The sequence below is a fragment of the Lissotriton helveticus genome, chromosome 6 (genome assembly GCF_964261635.1).
Source record: "Lissotriton helveticus chromosome 6, aLisHel1.1, whole genome shotgun sequence".
NCBI classification, from domain to species: Eukaryota; Metazoa; Chordata; class Amphibia; order Caudata; family Salamandridae; genus Lissotriton; species Lissotriton helveticus.
Window position 1 is genome coordinate 137,284,871 of NC_136067.1, and position 27,097 is coordinate 137,311,967.

Here is a 27,097-nt window from a genome sequence, read left to right on the forward strand (position 1 = left end):
AGAGTGATGCCATTCGGAATGAAAAACGCTCCAGCCACGTTTCAACGACTTGTGAACCAGGTATTGGCGGGCCTCGAAGAGTTCAGCGCCGCATACCTGGACGACATCGCGGTGTATAGCCGCCACTGGTCAGACCACCTCCGCCACCTCCGAGGGGTCCTGCAGGCCCTCCAACGGGCCGGCCTCACAATCAAGGCCAGCAAGTGCTGTTGGACAGGCCGCCTGGTCGGGCTGCCCCCCTCCCCGCAATGGGACCTGGACCCTGGCTCCCCCTGCATCCCCAGCCAGAGTCCCCGACGACCACCCGAAGTACACTGCAATCCCTCACCCACAAGACACCAGCTCCGGACCCAGCTGGCCCGGGGCACCATCCACACCACGGCCTCGGCCCAGCCGCCATCTTGGGGCACTGCAGCACGAGGCCGCGTGGCCTCAACTCGACCCTCACCCTGGGCCCGGCCGGGCCCGACATCGAGGCACCAACCTCCCCCCCAGGAGGCAGAGTGACCACTTGGCGAGTCAATGGGAGAAAGGAATCGTCAACGGCTCTCCTCCGCCAGGTGTCGATCATCCCAGGCCGCCCTGGGCGCTGGCTCCACCCCCCTGCTGGGTGTCTGGACTCCCTCATCCCGGACCTCCCGGCCCCCCAGGCGCGAGGGTCCGGACATCAAAGGGGACCAGACCTATAACTGGGGCAGGGCCAGACCAGGAAGCCAGTTGTATCCTGGAGTCGAGAGACCCGAGAAGAACTCATCTGTGACTGGCCTGCTGGCGCTGCCGCGGCCCTCTGCCTCGTGAAACCATCGTCTTGGCCTGCTGGCGCTGCCGCGGCCCTCTGCCTCGTGAAACCATCGTCTTGGCCTGCTGGCGCTGCCGCGGCCCTCTGCCTCGTGAAACCATCGTCTTGGCCTGCTGGCGCTGCCGCGGCCCTCTGCCTCGTGAAACCATCGTCTTGGCCTGCTGGCGCTGCCGCGGCCCTCTGCCTCGTGAAACCATCGACTCGGCCTGCTGGCGCTGCCGCGGCCCTCTGCCTTGTGAGACTATCATCTTGGCCTGCTGGCGCTGCCGCGGCCCGATCCACAGACACTCCAGCTCGAGGATTGTGAGCTCGCCTCTTACCACTTCCTGTACCGATCCGGTACCAAGACTGTCCCGCTACCCCCTTTCCCTACAGAGACTAGAAGTGAGAGGACCCCCGGGTCCGAGATATCCTGTATCGCTGATATCCTTGCCTTACGAACCTTATATAAAGTATTGAACTCGACCTGGTGTGGTGCCTGTTTGTGGGGAGGGAGGTAATTTGTCTGTACGATCGCCGGAGACGGTCCCCCTCGGGGATCTCTCCCGCAGTATCCGGCCGACCCTCAGGGTCCCCGTCTAACATTGGTGGCCAGCGACGGGATCCGAACCTACGCATAATCGTACAGAAAGTCACTCGACCCACGGCACACGACCACCATGACAACAGAGAGCGGAACAACGGAGAAATTCCAGATGGAAAAATTGGAAGACTACAACCACCGAGAACTGAAGCAATATTGCATAGAACTTGGTCTCCCAACCACAGGTCTGAGCACAAAGGAAGACTTCAAACGAGCCCTAGAAGCTTGGGCGGAAACGGGTACGGCCGTACCCCGAACACAAACAACCGAGACGAGCCCCGCACCAACTGAAGAAAGAAGAGCGGGTCTCTCCCTGGAAGAGATCCGAGAAAGAGAAAAAAGCAGACTCCACGAGTTAGAACTAGCCCGACTTCGCTTGGATGGGGAACTCAAGCTGGCGGAACAAAAAATAACTCTGGAACACTTACGGCTCCGAGAGGAGCGAGAAGAGAAGCAAAAACAGAGAGAGCTAGAGGAAAAGAAACTAGCGTACGAACATGAGCGCAATCTCAAAGAACTGGAGATCCAGAAACAGAATAAAGACCTCGGGCTCCCCGAACGACCGACCCTGCCTGCCTCTACCGAGCCCAAGGTTCACATCCCCAAAGATGTCATCCGGGAATACCACAAGAACGATGATATACAGCAGTGGTTTAAAGCCTATGAGGTGGCAATGACCTCCCACCGGATTCCCCGAAGCGACTGGGGAGCCGGATTATGGGGGAGGTTTGTCAACGAAGGGCGGGACGCCCTGCTGCAACTCCCGGACCAGCTGATGACATCCTACGACCACATGAAGGCCGCCCTCCTCACTCGATACGGGCTCACACCTGAGATGTACCGCCAACGGTTCCGCGACTGCAAACGGATTCCGGGTACAACCTGGGTGGAGTACGTGAACTTCTTTAGCCGAGCCTTCGAGGGGTGGATCAAGGGCAACAAAGTGACCACCTACGAACAACTCTTTGACCTTATCGTATGGGAGCACCTGTCGAACAACTGCTTCGTGGAGCTCCGCCAACACCTCTTGGACAGTAAGCTAACCGAACCTCGACAACTCGCCGCCGAAGCCGACCGGTGGGAAAGCACCCGAGTTGGCCGGAACGGACCCAGCGAATCATCCAGACCGTACCCAGGGCCCCATCGCCCCCGAGGAGGAGGAGGAGGCCAGAGTCGGGGGAGAGACCCCGGCCCCTCGTCACCCCCCAGGAGCCCCTCGACCCCGGTCGGCCGAGGAAGCCCTGCCATCCGGGCCGGTTTTCGGGCCCACGTTATGTGCCACAGATGCCTGCGACCCGGCCACTACGCCAGTGATCCCAACTGCCCAAAGAATCCGAACACTACCCCCCGCCAGGTCGCAGCGGCCGCCCTAGGGGAAGAACTAGTCCCGGAGGACCAAGAAGAGTACGAGACCGACCCCTCTGAATGGGCTCCCGCCGCCATGGCACTGGCCTGCTTAGGGGAGAGAGAGATGATTCCGCGGGCCCCCCTTCCCGCCAACACGCAGAAGTACAGTCAATGGGTCAACATTAATGGCCGCCGGGCGGGAGCCCTCCGCGACACCGGGGCCAGTGTAACGGCGGTCCGACGCCATCTCGTCACTCCAGACCAAATCCTGCCGAACATTCTCTGCCCTGTCCGCTCAGCAGACAATTCCGAAAGCCTGTGCCACATGGCTTGCGTCCCCTTCGAATGGGGAGGAGTAACGGGGATGTTAAAGGTGACTGTCCGCGATGATGCCCCCGTGGATTGCCTCCTAGGAAACGACCTCGAAAGCTCTCCCTGGGCAGCTATCGAACGGAGGGAACACCTGGGGATGCTCGGCCTCCCCGAATGGGTCTGCGTCACGACCCGGTCCATGACCGCCCGCGCGGTCCCCAGTCTAGAAGAGCCCGAGTGGCCGGAACCTCCTCCCACGCTCATCCCAGAGGAGGCCGCCCCAGAAGCCAGTCCCTCGACCCAAACAGAAGAAGGATCCGACCAGCTTCGGGACGTCCCTGACCTGGCACAATGGCGTCAGGAGGGAGGCCCCACTCAGGAACAATTCCGGGCCGAACAGAAAACATGTCCCTCTCTCGAAGGACTCCGGCAGCAAGCCCTGGCCCAGGGCACAGGGGATACCTCGGGGGCCCACTGGATCTACTGGGACCAAGACCTGCTCTACAGCGAGCAGAAAATTGCAGAACTAGGAGCCAGTCGGGTGCTGGTGGTGCCCCTTCGCTTCCGAGACTTCCTCCTGAACTTAGCCCACGATGTCCCCCTTGCCGGACACCTGGGACAGGATAAAACCTACGACCGCCTGGTGACCCATTTTTTCTGGCCCCAAATGCGAAAGGATGTCACCAACCACTGCAAGGCCTGCCCCACCTGCCAGGCCAGCGGAAAAAGTGGCCGAAAAATCAAAGCACCTTTACAACCCTTTCCGGTCGTCACCACCCCGTTTGAACGAGTGGGAATAGACATTGTGGGGCCCCTCGACCCTCGAACAGCCCAAGGACACCGGTTCATCCTGGTCCTAGTAGACCACGCCACCCGCTACCCCGAGGCCATGCCTCTTCGGACTGTGACGGCCCCCGTGGTGGGCCGAGCTCTGATGGGGATCTTCTCCCGGGTGGGGTTCCCCCGGGAGGTCGTCAGTGACAGGGGCACGAACTTTATCTCCAAATATATGAAGTCTCTCTGGCAACAATGCGGGGTCACCTACAAATTCACGACCCCCTATCACCCGCAAGGAAACGGACTGGTTGAGAGGTTCAACCGCACCCTCAAAGGAATGATTATGGGCCTAGAAGAACCCCTTCGACGCCAGTGGGACGTGCTACTTCCATGCCTCCTGTTTGCCTATCGGGAGGTCCCGCAGAAATCCCTCGGTTTCAGCCCATTTGAACTCCTGTACGGGCACCCCGTCCGGGGCCCCCTCAGCCTAGTCAAGGAAGGTTGGGAGCAGCCCCCCCAGAAAACTCCCCCGGACATCTACAGGTACCTCCTGGCTCTCCGCAACCAGACCCGGCGGTTCCGAGACACCGCCAAAGCCAATCTCGAGGCCAGTCAGGAGGACATGAAGAGGTGGTACGATCAGCACACGTCCTCCATTGAGTTCGAACCAGGACAACAGGTCTGGGTGATGTCCCCGGTTGAACCCTGTGCACTCCAAGACAGATGGTCCGGGCCCTTCAAGGTGATCGAACGCAAGGGGCCCGTCACCTATTTAATCGACATGGAGACTGCCCGGAACCCCCTACGGGTCCTCCATGCCAACAGGCTCAAACCCCATTTTGTGCGATCCGAACTCAGCCTCCTGATGGCTACCGATAATGGGACAGAAGAAGACTCCGAACCCCTTCCGGACTTACTGAGGGTCCTCGAACGGGATGGCTCAGTGGAAGGGGTCCAGCTCTCCGAGGCCCTGTCCCCGGAGCAACGCCAAGACTGCCAAACGCTCCTGAGGCGGTTCGCCTCCCTGTTCTCCCTCACCCCCGGAGTCACCCCCTGGTGCCTTCACGATGTGGACACCGGGGACAGCCCTCCTATTCGACACCGGGCGTACCGCGTACCCGATCGGGTGCGCAACTGCATCCAGACCGAGGTGTCCAAAATGCTGACCCTGGGAGTGATCGAACCCTCAGACAGCCCCTGGGCGAGCCCAGTCGTCCTGGTTCCCAAAGCAGCCGCCCCGGGCGTTGCCCCTGAGCTCCGGTTCTGCGTGGACTATCGGGGGCTGAATGCAGTTACCAGGACCGACGCTCATCCCATCCCCCGGGCAGATGAGCTAATTGACCGGATGGGGGCCGCCCGCTACCTGAGCATCTTCGACCTAACAGCGGGCTACTGGCAGATCGCCCTCACCCCTAGGGCCCAAGAACGTTCCGCCTTCTCTACCCCGGACGGGCACTACCACTTTAAAGTAATGCCCTTCGGCATGAAAAACGCCCCGGCAACGTTCCAACGGCTGGTAAACCAGGTACTGGCGGGCCTGGAAGACTTCAGCGCCGCCTACCTGGACGACATTGCTGTGTACAGCCACCAGTGGACCGACCACCTCCGCCACCTGCGGGAGGTTCTACACGCCCTCCAGCAAGCCGGGCTCACCATCAAGGCCAGCAAGTGCCAGGTTGGCCAAGGGTCCGTGACCTACCTGGGACACCAAGTGGGAAGCGGGCTGGTGGCCCCTCTCCAACTCAAGATTGCTGCCATCCAGGCCTGGCGACCCCCTACGACCCAAACGGAGGTCCGGGCCTTCCTGGGGCTCACCGGATACTACCGGCGGTTCGTGAAGGACTATGGCAGCATCATGGGGCCCCTCACAGAGCTCACCTCCAAGAAGGGCCCCAAAACCGTCAACTGGACCCCGGACTGCCAATCGGCCTTCGAGAGACTGAAGGCCGCCATGTGCACGGCCCCCGTGCTCCAGGCTCCCGACTACAGCCGGGAATTCATTGTGCAGACGGACGCCTCCGATCATGGTGTGGGGGCCGTCCTCTCCCAACTCAATGCTGAAGGGGTCGACCAACCAGTGGCCTACATCAGCAGACGCCTGCTGCCCCGAGAACAGCGCTGGAGCACCATTGAGAGGGAGGCCTTCGCCGTAGTCTGGGCACTCAAGAAGCTCCAGCCCTACCTCTTCGGCACCCACTTCCGGGTGCAAACAGACCACCGACCCCTGCAATGGCTGATGCAAATGCGGGGGGAGAACCCGAAGCTGTTGCGCTGGTCCATCTCCCTGCAGGGGATGGACTTCACGGTAGAACATCGTCCAGGCCAGGACCACGCCAACGCCGACGGCCTGTCACGCTTTTTCCGCCTCAGCGAGGAGAGTCCCCAGGAAGATGGCTGACTCTCCCCGCCTTCAGCTGGGGGGGACGCATGTTGGACAGGCCGCATGGTCGGGCTGCCCCCCTCCCCGCAATGGGACCTGGACCCTGGCTCCCCCTGCATCCCCAGCCAGAGTCCCCGACGACCACCCGAAGTACACTGCAATCCCTCACCCACAAGACACCAGCTCCGGACCCAGCTGGCCCGGGGCACCATCCACACCACGGCCTCGGCCCAGCCGCCATCTTGGGGCACTGCAGCACGAGGCCGCGTGGCCTCAACTCGACCCTCACCCTGGGCCCGGCCGGGCCCGACATCGAGGCACCAACCTCCCCCCCAGGAGGCAGAGTGACCACTTGGCGAGTCAATGGGAGAAAGGAATCGTCAACGGCTCTCCTCCGCCAGGTGTCGATCATCCCAGGCCGCCCTGGGCGCTGGCTCCACCCCCCTGCTGGGTGTCTGGACTCCCTCATCCCGGACCTCCCGGCCCCCCAGGCGCGAGGGTCCGGACATCAAAGGGGACCAGACCTATAACTGGGGCAGGGCCAGACCAGGAAGCCAGTTGTATCCTGGAGTCGAGAGACCCGAGAAGAACTCATCTGTGACTGGCCTGCTGGCGCTGCCGCGGCCCTCTGCCTCGTGAAACCATCGTCTTGGCCTGCTGGCGCTGCCGCGGCCCTCTGCCTCGTGAAACCATCGTCTTGGCCTGCTGGCGCTGCCGCGGCCCTCTGCCTCGTGAAACCATCGTCTTGGCCTGCTGGCGCTGCCGCGGCCCTCTGCCTCGTGAAACCATCGTCTTGGCCTGCTGGCGCTGCCGCGGCCCTCTGCCTCGTGAAACCATCGACTCGGCCTGCTGGCGCTGCCGCGGCCCTCTGCCTTGTGAGACTATCATCTTGGCCTGCTGGCGCTGCCGCGGCCCGATCCACAGACACTCCAGCTCGAGGATTGTGAGCTCGCCTCTTACCACTTCCTGTACCGATCCGGTACCAAGACTGTCCCGCTACCCCCTTTCCCTACAGAGACTAGAAGTGAGAGGACCCCCGGGTCCGAGATATCCTGTATCGCTGATATCCTTGCCTTACGAACCTTATATAAAGTATTGAACTCGACCTGGTGTGGTGCCTGTTTGTGGGGAGGGAGGTAATTTGTCTGTACGATCGCCGGAGACGGTCCCCCTCGGGGATCTCTCCCGCAGTATCCGGCCGACCCTCAGGGTCCCCGTCTAACAAGTGCCAAATCGGCCAGGGGTCCCTGACCTACCTCGGACACCAAGTGGGGAGCGGTCTGGTGGCCCCCCTCCAGCTCAAGATCGCTGCCATCCAGTCCTGGCGCCCCCCCGTAACCCAAACCGAGGTCCGAGCCTTCTTGGGGCTCACCGGATACTATCGGCGGTTCGTAAAGGACTATGGCAGCATTGTGGGGCCCCTCACGGAACTCACATCCAAGACCAACCCAAAAACAGTCAACTCCCGACTGTCAAGCAGCCTTCGAGAGGCTGAAGGCCGCAATGTGCACCGCTCCTGTGCTCCAGGCCCCCGACTACAGCCGTGAGTTCATCGTCCAGACTGATGCCTCAGACCATGGCATCGGGGCCGTCCTCTCCCAACTGAACCCCGAGGGAGTTGACCAACCAGTGGCCTTCATCAGCAGACGCCTCCTGCCCCGAGAACAGCGCTGGAGCACCATTGAGCGAGAGGCCTTCGCAGTAGTATGGGCCCTCAAGAAGCTCCGGCCTTACCTCTTCGGAACCCACTTCCGGGTACAAACAGATCATCGGCCCCTGCAATGGCTAATGCAAATGCGGGGGGAGAACCCCAAACTATTGCGATGGTCCATCTCCCTGCAGGGGATGGACTTCACTGTGGAGCATCGCCCTGGCCAAGACCACGCCAACGCGGATGGCCTGTCCCGCTTTTTCCGCCTCGACGAGGAGAGTCCCCAAGAGGATGGGTGACTCTCCCCGCCTTCAGCTGGGGGGGACGCATGTTGGACAGGCCCCACGAAGGGCTCGCTCCCTCCCCGCATGACAGGGCCCAGACACCGGCTCTCCGGGGGCTACCCGCAGAAGCAACCCGCAACCCGTCCCCTCCGGGACGCCTGCTCCCGGATATCTCTGTGTCACGGGCCCGGGCCCCCGGAAGCCCCATTGCCCGGCCCAGCCGCCATCTTGGACACTGCACCACGCGGCCGCGTGGCCTCAGCTCGACCCCAACCCTGGGCCCGGCCAGGCCCCGCCATCCCGGCACCACCATCCATCCAGGAGGTGAACGGACCACTTGGCAGGCTAATGGGAGAAAGAAGTGTCGATGGCTCTCCCCCCGCCAGGTGCCGATCGCCCCCAGCCTCCCCGGGTGCTGGCTCCACCCCCCTGCTGGGTGTCTGGACTCCCTCATCCCGGACCTCCCGACCTCCCAGTGCGAGGGTCCGGACATCAAAGGGCGCCAGACCTATAACCGAGGAGCCCCAGAGCAGGAAGGCAGTTGTATCCTGGAGTCGAGAGACACCGAGAAGAACTCATCCTTGACGGACTGCTGGCGCTGCCGCAGCCCTGCCTTGTGAACTATCGTCCTGCCTGCTGGCGCTGCCGCGGCCTTCTGCAACCTTCATCCTCGTGGGACCTGCTGGCGCTGCCGCGGCCCATTGTAACTTCCATCTTCGTTGGGACCTGCTGGCGCTGCCGCGGCCCGTTGCCACCTACGATCTCTTCGGGACCTGCTGGCGCTGCCGCGGTCCGACCCGTCCGACCGCCGAGCTCGAGGATTGTGAGCTACCGCCGTTTCACCTCAGTACCCGTAGGTACCAAGACTGTCCCGCTACCCCCTTTCCCTACTAGAGACTAGAATTGAGAGGATCATCGTGTCCTGATCTCCTTGTATCGTACTACCTTACTTCAAGAACTGCCTATAAAAGGTGTTACTCTGATCTTCGTGTGGTGTCCATCTGTGGGGGGGGGGGGGAAGTTACTTGTCTGTACAATCGCTGGAGACGGCCCTCACCGGAGGCCTCTCCCCTTGTGCTCGGCCGACCCTCCAGGTCCCCGTCTAACATCTGCACTCTGCACTCTGAATCTGCATTCTGCACTCTGAATCTGTACTCTGCACTCTGAATCTGCACTCTGAGTCTGCACTCTGAATCTGCACTCTGAATCTGCACTCTGAATCTCCACTCTGCACTCTAAATGTGCACTCTGCACTCTGAATCTGCACTCTGAATGTGCACTCTGCACTCTGAATCTGCACTCTGAATCTGCACTCTGCACTCACAATCTACACTCTGCACTCACAATCTGCACTCTGCACTCACAATCTACACTCTGCACTCACAATCTGCACTCTGAATCTGCACTCTGCACTCTGAATTTGCACTCTGCACTCTGAATCTGCACTCTGAATCTGCACTCTGAATCTGCACTCTGCACTCTGAATCTGCACTCTGAATCTGCACTCTGAATCTGCACTCTGCACTCTGCACTCTGAATCTGCACTCTGAATCTGCACTCTGAATCTGCACTCTGCACTCTGAATCTGCACTCTGCACTCTGAATCTGCACTCTGAATCTGCACTCTGCACTCTGAATCTGCACTCTGAATCTGCACTCTGCACTATGAATCTGCACTCTGAATCTGCACTCTGAATCTGCACTCTGAATCTGCACTGTGAATCTGCACTCTGCACTCTGCACTCTGCACTCTGCACTCTGAATCTGCACTCTAAATCTGCACTCTGAATCTGCACTCTGAATCTGCACTCTGCACTCGCAATCTACACTCTGAATCTGCACTCTGCACTCTGAATCTGCACTCTGCACTCTGAATCTGCACTCTGCACTCTGAATATGCACTCTGCACTCTGAATCTGCACTCTGCACTCACAATCTGCACTCTGCACTCACAATCTGCACTCTGAATCTGCACTCTGCACTCTGAATCTGCACTCTGCACTCTGAATCTGCACTCTGAATCTGCACTCTGCACTCACAATCTACACTCTGCTCTCACAATCTGCACTCTGAATCTGCACTCTGCACTCTGAATCTGCACTCTGCACTCTGAATCTGCACTCTGCACTCACAATCTGCACTCTGCACTCACAATCTGCACTCTGAATCTGCACTCTGCACTCTGAGTCTGCACTCTGCACTCACAATCTGCACTCTGCACTCACAATCTGCACTCTGCACTCTGAATCTGCACTATGCACTCTGAATCTGCACTCTGTACTCTGAATCTGCACTCTGCACTCTGAATCTGCACTCTGAATCTGCACTCTGAATCTGCACTCTGCACTCACAATCTACACTCTGCTCTCACAATCTGCACTCTGAATCTGCACTCTGCACTCTGAATCTGCACTCTGCACTCTGAATCTGCACTCTGCACTCACAATCTGCACTCTGCACTCACAATCTGCACTCTGAATATGCATTCTGCACTCTGAATCTGCACTCTGCACTGTGAATCTGCACTCTGAATCTGCACTCTGCACTCACAATCTACACTCTGCACTCACAATCTGCACTCTGAATCTGCACTCTGCACTCTGAATCTGCACTCTGCACTCTGAATCTGCACTCTGCACTCACAATCTGCACTCTGAATCTGCACTCTGCACTCTGAATCTGCACTCTGCACTCACAATCTGCACTCTGCACTCACAATCTGCACTCTGCACTCACAATCTGCACTCTGAATCTGCACTCTGCACTCTGAATCTGCACTCTGCACTCACAATCTGCACTCTGCACTCACAATCTGCACTCCGCACTCTGAATCTGCACTCTGCACTCACAATCTGCACTCTGCACTCACAATCTGCACTCTGCACTCTGAATCTGCACTCTGAATCTGCACTTTGAATCTGCACTCTGAATCTGCACTCTGAATCTGCACTCTGCACTCTGAATCTGCACTCTGAATCTGCACTCTGAATCTGCACTCTGCACTCTGAATCTGCACTCTGAATCTGCACTCTGAATCTGCACTCTGCACTCTGAATCTGCACTCTGAATCTGCACTCTGAATCTGCACTCTGAATCTGCACTCTGCACTCTGAATCTGCACTCTGAATCTGCACTCTGAATCTGCACTCTGCACTCTGAATCTGCACTCTGAATCTGCACTCTGCACTCTGAATCTGCACTCTGAATCTGCACTCTGAATCTGAACTCTGAATCTGCACTCTGCACTCTGAATCTGCACTCTGAATCTGCACTCTGCACTCTGCACTCTGAATCTGCACTCTGAATCTGCACTCTGCACTCTGAATCTGCACTCTGCACTCTGAATCTGCACTCTGAATCTGCACTCTGAATCTGCACTCTGCACTCTGAATCTGCACTCTGCACTCTGAATCTGCACTCTGCACTCTGATTCTGCACTCTGAATCTGCACTCTGAATCTGCACTCTGCACTCAGAATCTGCACTCTGAATCTGCACTCTGAATCTGCACTCTGCACTCTGAATCAGCAATCTGCACTCTGAATCTGCACTCTGAATCTGCACTCTGAATCTGCACTCTGCACTCTGAATCTGCACTCTGCACTCTGAATCTGCACTCTGCACTCTGAATCTGCACTCTGCACTCTGAATCTGCACTCTGAATCTGCACTCTGAATCTGTACTCTGAATCTGCACTCTGCACTTTGAATCTGCACTCTGAATCTGCACTCTGAATCTGCACTCTAAATCTGCACTCTGCACTATGAATCTGCACTCTGCACTCTGAATCTGCACTCTGAATCTGCACTCTGCACTCTGAATCTGCACTCTGAATCTTCACTCTGCACTCTGAATCTGCACTCTGCACTCTGAATCTGCACTCTGAATCTGCACTCTGCACTCTGAATCTGCACTCTGAATCTGCACTCTGCACTCTGAATCTGCACTCTGAATCTGCACTCTGAATCTGCACTCTGAATCTGCACTCTGCACTCTGAATCTGCACTCTGCACTCTGAATCTGCACTCTGAATCTGCACTCTGAATCTGCACTCTGCACTCTGAATCTGCACTCTGAATCTGCACTCTGAATCTCCACTCTGAATCTGCACTCTGAATCTGCACTCTGAATCTGCACTCTGCACTCTGCACTCTGAATCTGCACTCTGCACTCTGAATCTGCACTCTGAATCTGCACTCTGCACTCTGCACTCTGAATCTGCACTCTGCACTCTGAATCTGCACTCTGCACTCTGAATCTGCACTCTACACTCTGAATCTGCACTCTGAATCTGCACTCTGCACTCTGAATCTGCACTCTGAATCTACACTCTGCACTCTGAATCTGCACTCTGCACTCTGAATCTGCACTCTGCACTCTGAATCTGCACTCTGAATCTGCACTCTGCACTCTGAATCTGCACTCTGCACTCTGAATCTGCACTCTGAATCTGCTCTCTGAATCTGCACTCTGAATCTGCACTCTGAATCTGCACTCTGCACTCTGAATCTGCACTCTGAATCTCTACTCTGAATCTGCACTCTGAATCTGTACTCTGCACTATGAATCTGCACTCTGCACTCTGAATCTGCACTCTGCACTCACAATCTGCACTCTGCACTCACAATCTGCACTCTGCACTCTGAATCTGCACTATGCACTCTGAATCTGCACTCTGTACTCTGAATCTGCACTCTGAATCTGCACTCTGAATCTGCACTCTGAATCTGCACTCTGAATCTGCACTCTGCACTCAAAATCTGCACTCTGCACTCACAATCTGCACTCTGAATCTGCATTCTGCACTCTGAATCTGCACTCTGCACTCTGAATCTGCACTCTGAATCTGCACTCTGAATCTGCACTCTGAATCTGCACTCTGCACTCACAATCTACACTCTGCACTCACAATCTGCACTCTGAATCTGCACTCTGCACTCTGAATCTGCACTCCGCACTCTGAATCTGCACTCTGCACTCTGAATCTGCACTCTGCACTCACAATCTGCACTCTGAATCTGCACTCTGCACTCTGAATCTGCACTCTGCACTCACAATCTGCACTCTGCACTCACAATCTGCACTCTGCACTCACAATCTGCACTCTGAATCTGCACTCTGCACTCTGAATCTGCACTCTGCACTCACAATCTGCACTCTGCACTCACAATCTGCACTCTGAATCTGCACTCTGCACTCTGCACTCTGAATCTGCACTCTGCACTCTGAATCTGCACTCTGAGTCTGCACTCTGAATCTGCACTCTGCACTCTGAATCTGCACTCTGAATCTGCACTCTGAATCTGCACTCTGAATCTGCACTCTGAATCTGCACTCTGCACTCTGCACTCTGCACTCTGAATCTGCACTCTGCACTCTGAATCTGCACTCTGAATCTGCACTCTGAATCTGCACTCTGCACTCTGAATCTGCACTCTGAATCTGCACTCTGAATCTGCACTCTGCACTCTGAATCTGCACTCTGAATCTGCACTCTGCACTCTGCACTCTGCACTCTGAATCTGCACTCTGCACTCTGAATCTGTACTCTGAATCTGCACTCTGCACTCTGCACTCTGAATCTGCACTCTGCACTCTGAATCTGCACTCTGCACTCTGAATCTGCACTCTGAATCTGCACTCTGAATCTGCACTCTGAATCTGCACTCTGAATCTACACTCTGCACTCTGAATCTGCACTCTACACTCTGAATCTGCACTCTGAATCTGCACTCTGCACTCTGAATCTGCACTCTGAATCTGCACTCTGCACTCTGCACTCTGAATCTGCACTCTGCACTCTGAATCTGCACTCTGCACTCTGAATCTGCACTCTGAATCTGCACTCTGCACTCTGAATCTGCACTCCGCACTCTGAATCTGCACTCTGAGTCTGCACTCTGAATCTGCACTCTGCACTCTGAATCTGCACTCTGCACTCTGAATCTGCACTCTGAATCTGCACTCTGAATCTGCACTCTGAATCTGCACTCTGCACTCTGAATCTGCACTCTGAATCTGCACTCTGAATCTGCACTCTGCACTATGAATCTGCACTCTGCACTCTGAATCTGCACTCTGCACTCACAATCTGCACTCTGCACTCACAATCTGCACTCTGCACTCTGCACTCTGAATCTGCACTATGCACTCTGAATCTGCACTCTGTACTCTGAATCTGCACTCTGAATCTGCACTCTGAATCTGCACTCTGAATCTGCACTCTGAATCTGCACTCTGCACTCACAATCTGCACTCTGCACTCACAATCTGCACTCTGAATCTGCATTCTGCACTCTGAATCTCCACTCTGCACTCTGAATCTGCACTCTGAATCTGCACTCTGAATCTGCACTCTGCACTCACAATCTACACTCTGCACTCACAATCTGCACTCTGAATCTGCACTCTGCACTCTGAATCTGCACTCTGCACTCTGAATCTGCACTCTGCACTCTGAATCTGCACTCTGCACTCACAATCTGCACTCTGAATCTGCACTCTGCACTCTGAATCTGCACTCTGCACTCACAATCTGCACTCTGCACTCACAATCTGCACTCTGCACTCACAATCTGCACTCTGAATCTGCACTCTGCACTCTGAATCTGCACTCTGCACTCACAATCTGCACTCTGCACTCACAATCTGCACTCTGAATCTGCACTCTGCACTCTGCACTCTGAATCTGCACTCTGCACTCTGAATCTGCACTCTGAATCTGCACTCTGAATCTGCACTCTGCACTCTGAATCTGCACTCTGAATCTGCACTCTGAATCTGCACTCTGAATCTGCACTCTGAATCTGCACTCTGCACTCTGCACTCTGCACTCTGAATCTGCACTCTGCACTCTGAATCTGCACTCTGAATCTGCACTCTGAATCTGCACTCTGCACTCTGAATCTGCACTCTGAATCTGCACTCTGAATCTGCACTCTGCACTCTGAATCTGCACTCTGAATCTGCACTCTGCACTCTGCACTCTGCACTCTGAATCTGCACTCTGCACTCTGAATCTGTACTCTGAATCTGCACTCTGCACTCTGCACTCTGAATCTGCACTCTGCACTCTGAATCTGCACTCTGCACTCTGAATCTGCACTCTGAATCTGCACTCTGAATCTGCACTCTGAATCTGCACTCTGAATCTACACTCTGCACTCTGAATCTGCACTCTACACTCTGAATCTGCACTCTGAATCTGTACTCTGCACTCTGAATCTGCACTCTGAATCTGCACTCTGCACTCTGCACTCTGAATCTGCACTCTGCACTCTGAATCTGCACTCTGCACTCTGAATCTGCACTCTGAATCTGCACTCTGCACTCTGAATCTGCACTCCGCACTCTGAATCTGCACTCTGAGTCTGCACTCTGAATCTGCACTCTGCACTCTGAATCTGCACTCTGAATCTGCACTCTGCACTCTGAATCTGCACTCTGAATCTGCACTCTGAATCTGCACTCTGAATCTGCACTCTGCACTCTGAATCTGCACTCTGAATCTGCACTCTGAATCTGCACTCTGAATCTGCACTCTGCACTATGAATCTGCACTCTGCACTCTGAATCTGCACTCTGCACTCACAATCTGCACTCTGCACTCAAAATCTGCACTCTGCACTCTGAATCTGCACTATGCACTCTGAATCTGCACTCTGTACTCTGAATCTGCACTCTGAATCTGCACTCTGAATCTGCACTCTGCACTCACAATCTGCACTCTGCACTCACAATCTGCACTCTGAATCTGCATTCTGCACTCTGAATCTGCACTCTGCACTCTGAATCTGCACTCTGAATCTGCACTCTGAATCTGCACTCTGCACTCACAATCTACACTCTGCACTCACAATCTGCACTCTGAATCTGCACTCTGCACTCTGAATCTGCACTCTGCACTCTGAATCTGCACTCTGCACTCACAATCTGCACTCTGAATCTGCACTCTGCACTCTGAATCTGCACTCTGCACTCACAATCTGCACTCTGCACTCACAATCTGCACTCTGAATCTGCACTCTGCACTCTGAATCTGCACTCTGCACTCACAATCTGCACTCTGCACTCACAATCTGCACTCCGCACTCTGAATCTGCACTCTGCACTCACAATCTGCACTCTGCACTCACAATCTGCACTCTGCACTCTGAATCTGCACTCTGAATCTGCACTCTGAATCTGCACTCTGCACTCTGAATGTGCACTCTGCACTCTGAATCTGCACTCTGAATCTGCACTCTGCACTCTGAATCTGCACTCTGAATCTGCACTCTGAATCTGCACTCTGCACTCTGAATCTGCACTCTGAATCTGCACTCTGAATCTGCACTCTGAATCTGCACTCTGAATCTGCACTCTGCACTCTGAATCTGCACTCTGAATCTGCACTCTGAATCTGCACTCTGAATCTGCACTCTGAATCTACACTCTGCACTCTGAATCTGCACTCTACACTCTGAATCTGCACTCTGAATCTGCACTCTGCACTCTGAATCTGCACTCTGAATCTACACTCTGCACTCTGAATCTGCACTCTGCACTCTGAATCTGCACTCTGCACTCTGAATCTGCACTCTGAATCTGCACTCTGCACTCTGAATCTGCACTCTGCACTCTGAATCTGCACTCTGAATCTGCTCTCTGAATCTGCACTCTGCACTCTGAATCTGCACTCTGAATCTGCACTCTGCACTCTGAATCTGCACTCTGAATCTCTACTCTGAATCTGCACTCTGAATCTGCACTCTGCACTATGAATATGCACTCTGTACTCTGAATCTGCACTCTGAATCTGCACTCTGAATCTGCACTCTGAATCTGCACTCTGAATCTGCACTCTGCACTCACAATCTGCACTCTGCACTCACAATCTGCACTCTGAATCTGCATTCTGCACTCTGAATCTGCACTCTGCACTCTGAATCTGCACTCTGAATCTGCACTCTGAATCTGCACTCTGAATCTGCACTCTGCACTCACAATCTACACTCTGCACTCACAATCTGCACTCTGAATCTGCACTCTGCACTCTGAATCTGCACTCTGCACTCTGAATCTGCACTCTGCACTCTGAATCTGCACTCTGCACTCACAATCTGCACTCTGAATCTGCACTCTGCACTCTGAATCTGCACTCTGCACTCACAATCTGCACTCGCACTCACAATCTGCACTCTGCACTCACAATCTGCACTCTGAATCTGCACTCTGCACTCTGAATCTGCACTCTGCACTCACAATCTGCACTCTGCACTCACAATCTGCACTCTGAATCTGCACTCTGCACTCTGCACTCTGAATCTGCACTCTGCACTCTGAATCTGCACTCTGAATCTGCACTCTGAATCTGCACTCTGCACTCTGAATCTGCACTCTGAATCTGCACTCTGAATCTGCACTCTGAATCTGCACTCTGAATCTGCACTCTGCACTCTGCACTCTGCACTCTGAATCTGCACTCTGCACTCTGAATCTGCACTCTGAATCTGCACTCTGAATCTGCACTCTGCACTCTGAATCTGCACTCTGAATCTGCACTCTGAATCTGCACTCTGCACTCTGAATCTGCACTCTGAATCTGCACTCTGCACTCTGCACTCTGCACTCTGAATCTGCACTCTGCACTCTGAATCTGTACTCTGAATATGCACTCTGCAATCTGCACTCTGAATCTGCACTCTGCACTCTGAATCTGCACTCTGCACTCTGAATCTGCACTCTGAATCTGCACTCTGAATCTGCACTCTGAATCTGCACTCTGAATCTACACTCTGCACTCTGAATCTGCACTCTACACTCTGAATCTGCACTCTGAATCTGCACTCTGAATCTGCACTCTGAATCTGCACTCTGCACTCTGCACTCTGAATCTGCACTCTGCACTCTGAATCTGCACTCTGCACTCTGAATCTGCACTCTGAATCTGCACTCTGCACTCTGAATCTGCACTCCGCACTCTGAATCTGCACTCTGAATCTGCACTCTGAATCTGCACTCTGCACTCTGAATCTGCACTCTGAATCTGCACTCTGCACTCTGAATCTGCACTCTGAATCTGCACTCTGAATCTGCACTCTGAATCTGCACTCTGCACTCTGAATCTGCACTCTGAATCTGCACTCTGAATCTGCACTCTGAATCTGCACTCTGCACTATGAATCTGCACTCTGCACTCTGAATCTGCACTCTGCACTCACAATCTGCACTCTGCACTCACAATCTGCACTCTGCACTCTGAATCTGCACTATGCACTCTGAATCTGCACTCTGTACTCTGAATCTGCACTCTGAATCTGCACTCTGAATCTGCAGTCTGAATCTGCACTCTGAATCTGCACTCTTCACTCACAATCTGCACTCTGCACTCACAATCTGCACTCTGAATCTGCATTCTGCACTCTGAATCTGCACTCTGCACTCTGAATCTGCACTCTGAATCTGCACTCTGAATCTGCACTCTGAATCTGCACTCTGCACTCACAATCTACACTCTGCACTCACAATCTGCACTCTGAATCTGCACTCTGCACTCTGAATCTGCACTCGGCACTCTGAATCTGCACTCTGCACTCTGAATCTGCACTCTGCACTCACAATCTGCACTCTGAATCTGCACTCGGCACTCTGAATCTGCACTCTGCACTCACAATCTGCACTCTGCACTCACAATCTGCACTCTGAATCTGCACTCTGCACTCTGAATCTGCACTCTGCACTCACAATCTGCACTCTGCACTCACAATCTGCACTCCGCACTCTGAATCTGCACTCTGCACTCACAATCTGCACTCTGCACTCACAATCTGCACTCTGCACTCTGAATCTGCACTCTGAATCTGCACTCTGAATCTGCACTCTGCACTCTGAATGTGCACTCTGCACTCTGAATCTGCACTCTGAATCTGCACTCTGCACTCTGAATCTGCACTCTTAATCTGCACTCTGAATCTGCACTCTGCACTCTGAATCTGCACTCTGAATCTGCACTCTGAATCTGCACTCTGAATCTGCACTCTGCACTCTGAATCTGCACTCTGAATCTGCACTCTGAATCTGCACTCTGCACTCTGAATCTGCACTCTGCACTCTGAATCTGCACTCTGCACTCTGAATCTGCACTCTGAATCTGCACTCTGAATCTGCATTCTGCACTCTGAATCTGCACTCTGCACTCTGAATCTGCACTCTGAATCTGCACTCTGCACTCTGAATCTGCACTCTGCACTCTGAATCTGCACTCTGAATCTGCACTCTGAATCTGCACTCTGCACTCAGAATCTGCACTCAGAATCTGCACTCTGAATCTGCACTCTGTATCTGCACTCTGAATCTACACTCTGAATCTGCACTCTGCACTCTGAATCTGCACTCTGCACTCTGAATCTGCACTCTGCACTCACAATCTGCACTCTGAATCTGCACTCTGCACTCTGAATCTGCACTCTGCACTCACAATCTGCACTCTGCACTCACAATCTGCACTTTGCACTCACAATCTGCACTCTGAATCTGCACTCTGCACTCTGAATCTGCACTCTGCACTCTGAATCTGCACTCTGCACTCTGAATCTGCACTCTGCACTCTGAATCAGCACTCTGAATCTGCACTCTGCACTCTGAATCTGCACTCTGCACTCTGAATCTGCACTCTGCACTCTGAATCTGCACTCTGCACTCTGCACTCTGAATCTGCACTCTGAGTCTGCACTCTGAATCTGCACTCTGAATCTGCACTCTGAATCTGCACTCTGCACTATGAATCTGCACTCTGCACTCTGAATCTGCACTCTGCACTCACAATCTGCACTCTGCACTCACAATCTGCACTCTGCACTCTGAATCTGCACTATGCACTCTGAATCTGCACTCTGTACTCTGAATCTGCACTCTGAATCTGCACTCTGAATCTGCACTCTGAATCTGCACTCTGCACTCACAATCTGCACTCTGCACTCACAATCTGCACTCTGAATCTGCATTCTGCACTCTGAATCTGCACTCTGCACTCTGAATCTGCACTCTGAATCTGCACTCTGAATCTGCACTCTGAATCTGCACTCTGCACTCACAATCTACACTCTGCACTCACAATCTGCACTCTGAATCTGCACTCTGCACTCTGAATCTGCACTCTGCACTCTGAATCTGCACTCTGCACTCACAATCTGCACTCTGAATCTGCACTCTGCACTCTGAATCTGCACTCTGCACTCACAATCTGCACTCTGCACTCACAATCTGCACTCTGCACTCACAATCTGCACTCTGAATCTGCACTTTGCACTCTGAATCTGCACTCTGCACTCACAATCTGCACTCTGCACTCACAATCTGCACTCCGCACTCTGAATCTGCACTCTGCACTCACAATCTGCACTCTGCACTCACAATCTGCACTCTGCACTCTGAATCTGCACTCTGAATCTGCACTCTGCACTCTGAATGTGCACTCTGCACTCTGAATCTGCACTCTGAATCTGCACTCTGCACTCTGAATCTGCACTCTGAATCTGCACTCTGCACTCTGAATCTGCACTCTGAATCTGCACTCTGAATCTGCACTCTGAATCTGCACTCTGCACTCTGAATCTGCACTCTGAATCTGCACTCTGAATCTGCACTCTGAATCTGCACTCTGAATCTGCACTCTGAATCTGCACTCTGCACTCTGAATCTGCACTCTGAATCTGCACTCTGAATCTGCACTCTGCACTCTGAATCTGCACTCCGAATCTGCACTCTGCACACTGAATCTGCACTCTGCACTCTGAATCTGCACTCTGAATCTGCACTCTGAATCTGCACTCTGCACTCTGAATCTGCACTCTGAATCTGCACTCTGCACTCTGAATCTGCACTCTGCACTCTGAATCTGCACTCTGAATCTGCACTCTGCACTCTGAATCTGCACTCTGCACTCTGATTCTGCACTCTGAATCTGCACTCTGAATCTGCACTCTGCACTCAGAATCTGCACTCAGAATCTGCACTCTGAATCTGCACTCTGTATCTGCACTCTGAATCTGCCCTCTGAATCTGCACTCTGCACTCTGAATCTGCACTCTGCACTCTGAATCTGCACTCTGCACTCTGAATCTGCACTCTGCACTCACAATCTGCACTCTGAATCTGCACTCTGCACTCACAATCTGCACTCTGCACTTACAATCTGCACTCTGAATCTGTACTCTGCACTCTGAATCTGCACTCTGCACTCTGAATCTGCACTCTGCACTCTGAATCTGCACTCTGAATCTGCACTCTGCACTCTGCACTCTGAATCTGCACTCTGCACTCTGAATCTGCACTCTGCACTCTGAATCTGCACTTTGCACTCTGCACTCTGAATCTGCACTCTGAATCTGCACTCTGAATCTGCACTCTGAATCTGCACTCTGCACTCTAAATGTGCACTCTGCACTCTGAATCTGCACTCTGAATGTGCACTCTGCACTCACAATCTACACTCTGCACTCACAATCTGCACTCTGCACTCACAATCTACACTCTGCACTCACAATCTGCACTCTGAATCTGCACACTGCACTCTGAATTTGCACTCTGCATTCTGAATCTGCACTCTGAATCTGCACTCTGCACTCTGAATCTGCACTCTGAATCTGCACTCTGAATCTGCACTCTGAATCTGCACTCTGCACTCTGCACTCTGCACTCTGCACTCTGAATCTGCACTCTGAATCTGCACTCTGAATCTGCACTCTGAATCTGCACTCTGCACTCTGAATCTGCACTCTGCACTCTGAATCTGCACTCTGAATCTGCACTCTGCACTCTGAATCTGCACTCTGAATCTGCACTCTGAATCTGCACTCTGAATCTGCACTCTGCACTCTGCACTCTGAATCTGCACTCTGAATCTGCACTCTGAATCTGCACTCTGCTCTCTGAATCTGCACTCTGCACTCTGAATCTGCACTCTGCACTCTGAATCTGCACTCTGAATCTGCACTCTGAATCTGCACTCTGAATCTGCACTCTGCACTCACAATCTACACTCTGAATCTGCACTCTGCACTCTGAATCTGCACTCTGCACTCTGAATCTGCACTCTGCACTCTGAATATGCACTCTGTACTCTGAATCTGCACTCTGCACTCTGCACTCTGAATCTGCACTCTGAATCTGCACTCTGCACTCTGAATCTGCACTCCGCACTCTGAATCTGCACTCTGAATCTGCACTCTGAATCTGCACTCTGCACTCTGAATCTGCACTCTGCACTCTGAATCTGCACTCTGAATCTGCACTTTGAATCTGCACTCTGAATCTGCACTCTGAATCTGCACTCTGCACTCTGAATCTGCACTCTGAATCTGCACTCTGAATCTGCACTCTGAATCTGCACTCTGCACTATGAATCTGCACTCTGCACTCTGAATCTGCACTCTGCACTCACAATCAGCACTCTGCACTCACAATCTGCACTCTGCACTCTGAATCTGCACTCTGCACTCTGAATCTGCACTCTGAATCTGCACTCTGAATCTGCACTCTGAATCTGCACTCTGAATCTGCACTCTGCACTCTGAATCTGCACTCTGAATCTGCACTCTGAATCTGCACTCTGCACTCTGAATCTGCACTCCGAATCTGCACTCTGCACACTGAATCTGCACTCTGCACTCTGAATCTGCACTCTGAATCTGCACTCTGAATCTGCACTCTGCACTCTGAATCTGCACTCTGAATCTGCACTCTGCACTCTGAATCTGCACTCTGCACTCTGAATCTGCACTCTGCACTCTGATTCTGCACTCTGAATCTGCACTCTGAATCTGCACTCTGCACTCAGAATCTGTACTCAGAATCTGCACTCTGAATCTGCACTCTGTATCTGCACTCTGAATCTGCACTCTGAATCTGCACTCTGCACTCTGAATCTGCACTCTGCACTCTGAATCTGCACTCTGCACTCTGAATCTGCACTCTGCACTCACAATCTGCACTCTGAATCTGCACTCTGCACTCACAATCTGCACTCTGCACTCACAATCTGCACTCTGCACTTACAATCTGCACTCTGAATCTGTACTCTGCACTCTGAATCTGCACTCTGCACTCTGAATCTGCACTCTGCACTCTGAATCTGCACTCTGAATCTGCACTCTGCACTCTGCACTCTGAATCTGCACTCTGCACTCTGAATCTGCACTCTGCACTCTGAATCTGCACTTTGCACTCTGCACTCTGAATCTGCACTCTGAATCTGCATTCTGAATCTGCACTCTGAATCTGCACTCTGCACTCTAAATGTGCACTCTGCACTCTGAATCTGCACTCTGAATGTGCACTCTGCACTCACAATCTACACTCTGCACTCACAATCTGCACTCTGCACTCACAATCTACACTCTGCACTCACAATCTGCACTCTGAATCTGCACACTGCACTCTGAATTTGCACTCTGCACTCTGAATCTGCACTCTGAATCTGCACTCTGAATCTGCACTCTGCACTCTGAATCTGCACTCTGAATCTGCACTCTGAATCTGCACTCTGAATCTGCACTCTGCACTCTGCACTCTGCACTCTGAATCTGCACTCTGAATCTGCACTCTGAATCTGCACTCTGAATCTGCACTCTGCACTCTGAATCTGCACTCTGCACTCTGAATCTGCACTCTGAATCTGCACTCTGCACTCTGAATCTGCACTCTGAATCTGCACTCTGAATCTGCACTCTGAATCTGCACTCTGAATCTGCACTCTGCACTCTGCACTCTGAATCTGCACTCTGAATCTGCACTCTGAATCTGCACTCTGCTCTCTGAATCTGCACTCTGCACTCTGAATCTGCACTCTGCACTCTGAATCTGCACTCTGAATCTGCACTCTGAATCTGCACTCTGAATCTGCACTCTGCACTCACAATCTACACTCTGAATCTGCACTCTGCACTCTGAATCTGCACTCTGCACTCTGAATCTGCACTCTGCACTCTGAATATGCACTCTGTACTCTGAATCTGCACTCTGCACTCTGCACTCTGAATCTGCACTCTGAATCTGCACTCTGAATCTGCACTCTGAATCTGCACTCTGCACTCTGCACTCTGAATCTGCACTCTGCACTCTGAATCTGCACTCTGAATCTGCACTCTGCACTCTGAATCTGCACTCCGCACTCTGAATCTGCACTCTGAATCTGCACTCTGAATCTGCACTCTGCACTCTGAATCTGCACTCTGCACTCTGAATCTGCACTCTGAATCTGCACTCTGAGTCTGCACTCTGAATCTGCACTCTGCACTCTGAATCTGCACTCTGAATCTGCACTCTGAATCTGCACTCTGAATCTGCACTCTGCACTATGAATCTGCACTCTGCACTCTTCTGAATCTGCACTCTGCACTCACAATCTGCACTCTGCACTCACAATCTGCACTCTGCACTCTGAATCTGCACTATGCACTCTGAATCTGCACTCTGTACTCTGAATCTGCACTCTGAATCTGCACTCTGAATCTGCACTCTGAATCTGCACTCTGAATCTGCACTCTGCACTCACAATCTGCACTCTGCACTCACAATCTGCACTCTGAATCTGCATTCTGCACTCTGAATCTGCACTCTGCACTCTGAATCTGCACTCTGAATCTGCACTCTGAATCTGCACTCTGAATCTGCACTCTACACTCACAATCTACACTCTGCACTCACAATCTGCACTCTGAATCTGCACTCTGCACTCTGAATCTGCACTCTGCACTCTGAATCTGCACTCTGCACTCTGAATCTGCACTCTGCACTCACAATCTGCACTCTGAATCTGCACTCTGCACTCTGAATCTGCACTCTGCACTCTGAATCTGCACTCTGCACTCACAATCTGCACTCTGCACTCACAATCTGCACTCTGAATCTGCACTCTGCACTCTGAATCTGCACTCTGCACTCACAATCTGCACTCTGCACTCACAATCTGCACTCCGCACTCTGAATCTGCACTCTGCACTCACAATCTGCACTCTGCACTCACAATCTGCACTCTGCACTCTGAATCTGCACTCTGAATCTGCACTCTGAATGTGCACTCTGCACTCTGAATGTGCACTCTGCACTCTGAATCTGCACTCTGAATCTGCACTCTGCACTCTGAATCTGCACTCTGAATCTGCACTCTGAATCTGCACTCTGCACTCTGAATCTGCACTCTGAATCTGCACTCTGAATCTGCACTCTGAATCTGCACTCTGCACTCTGAATCTGCACTCTGAATCTGCACTCTGAATCTGCACTCTGCACTCTGAATCTGCACTCTGAATCTGCACTCTGCACTCTGAATCTGCACTCTGCACTCTGAATCTGCACTCTGAATCTGCACTCTGAATCTGCATTCTGCACTCTGAATCTGCACTCTGAATCTGCACTCTGCACTCTGAATCTGCACTCTGAATCTGCACTCTGCACTCTGAATCTGCACTCTGCACTCTGAATCTGCACTCTGAATCTGCACTCTGAATCTGCACTCTGCACTCAGAATCTGCACTCAGAATCTGCACTCTGAATCTGCACTCTGTATCTGCACTCTGAATCTACACTCTGAATCTGCACTCTGCACTCTGAATCTGCACTCTGCACTCTGAATCTGCACACTGCACTCACAATCTGCACTCTGAATCTGCACTCTGCACTCTGAATCTGCACTCTGCACTCACAATCTGCACTCTGCACTCACAATCTGCACTCTGCACTCACAATCTGCACTCTGAATCTGCACTCTGCACTCTGAATCTGCACTCTGCACTCTGAATCTGCACTCTGCACTCTGAATCTGCACTCTGAATCTGCACTCTGCACTCTGAATCTGCACTCTGCACTCTGAATCTGCACTCTGCACTCTGAATTTGCACTCTGCACTCTGCACTCTGAATCTGCACTCTGAATCTGCACTCTGAGTCTGCACTCTGAATCTGCACTCTGCACTCACAATCTGCACTCTGCACTCACAATCTGCACTCTGCACTCTGAATCTGCACTATGCACTCTGAATCTGCACTCTGTACTCTGAATCTGCACTCTGAATCTGCACTCTGAATCTGCACTCTGAATCTGCACTCTGAATCTGCACTCTGCACTCACAATCTGCACTCTGCACTCTGAATCTGCACTCTGAATCTGCACTCTGAATCTGCACCCTGCACTCTGAATCTGCACTCTGAATCTGCACTCTGCACTCTGAATCTGCACTCTGCACTCTGAATCTGCACTCTGAATCTGCACTCTGAATCTGCACTCTGCACTCAGAATCTGCACTCAGAATCTGCACTCTGAATCTGCACTCTGTATCTGCACTCTGAATCTACACTCTGAATCTGCACTCTGCACTCTGAATCTGCACTCTGCACTCTGAATCTGCACTCTGCACTCACAATCTGCACTCTGAATCTGCACTCTGCACTCTGAATCTGCACTCTGCACTCACAATCTGCACTCTGCACTCACAATCTGCACTCTGCACTCACAATCTGCACTCTGAATCTGCACTCTGCACTCTGAATCTGCACTCTGCACTCTGAATCTGCACTCTGCACTCTGAATCTGCACTCTGAATCTGCACTCTGCACTCTGAATCTGCACTCTGCACTCTGAATCTGCACTCTGCACTCTGAATCTGCACTCTGCACTCTGCACTCTGAATCTGCACTCTGAGTCTGCACTCTGAATCTGCACTCTGAATCTGCACTCTGAATCTGCACTCTGCACTATGAATCTGGACTCTGCACTCTGAATCTGCACTCTGCACTCACAATCTGCACTCTGCACTCTGAATCTGCACTATGCACTCTCAATCTGCACTCTGTACTCTGAATCTGCACTCTGAATCTGCACTCTGAATCTGCACTCTGCACTCACAATCTACACTCTGCACTCACAATCTGCACTCTGAATCTGCACTCTGCACTCTGAATCTGCACTCTGCACTCTGAATCTGCACT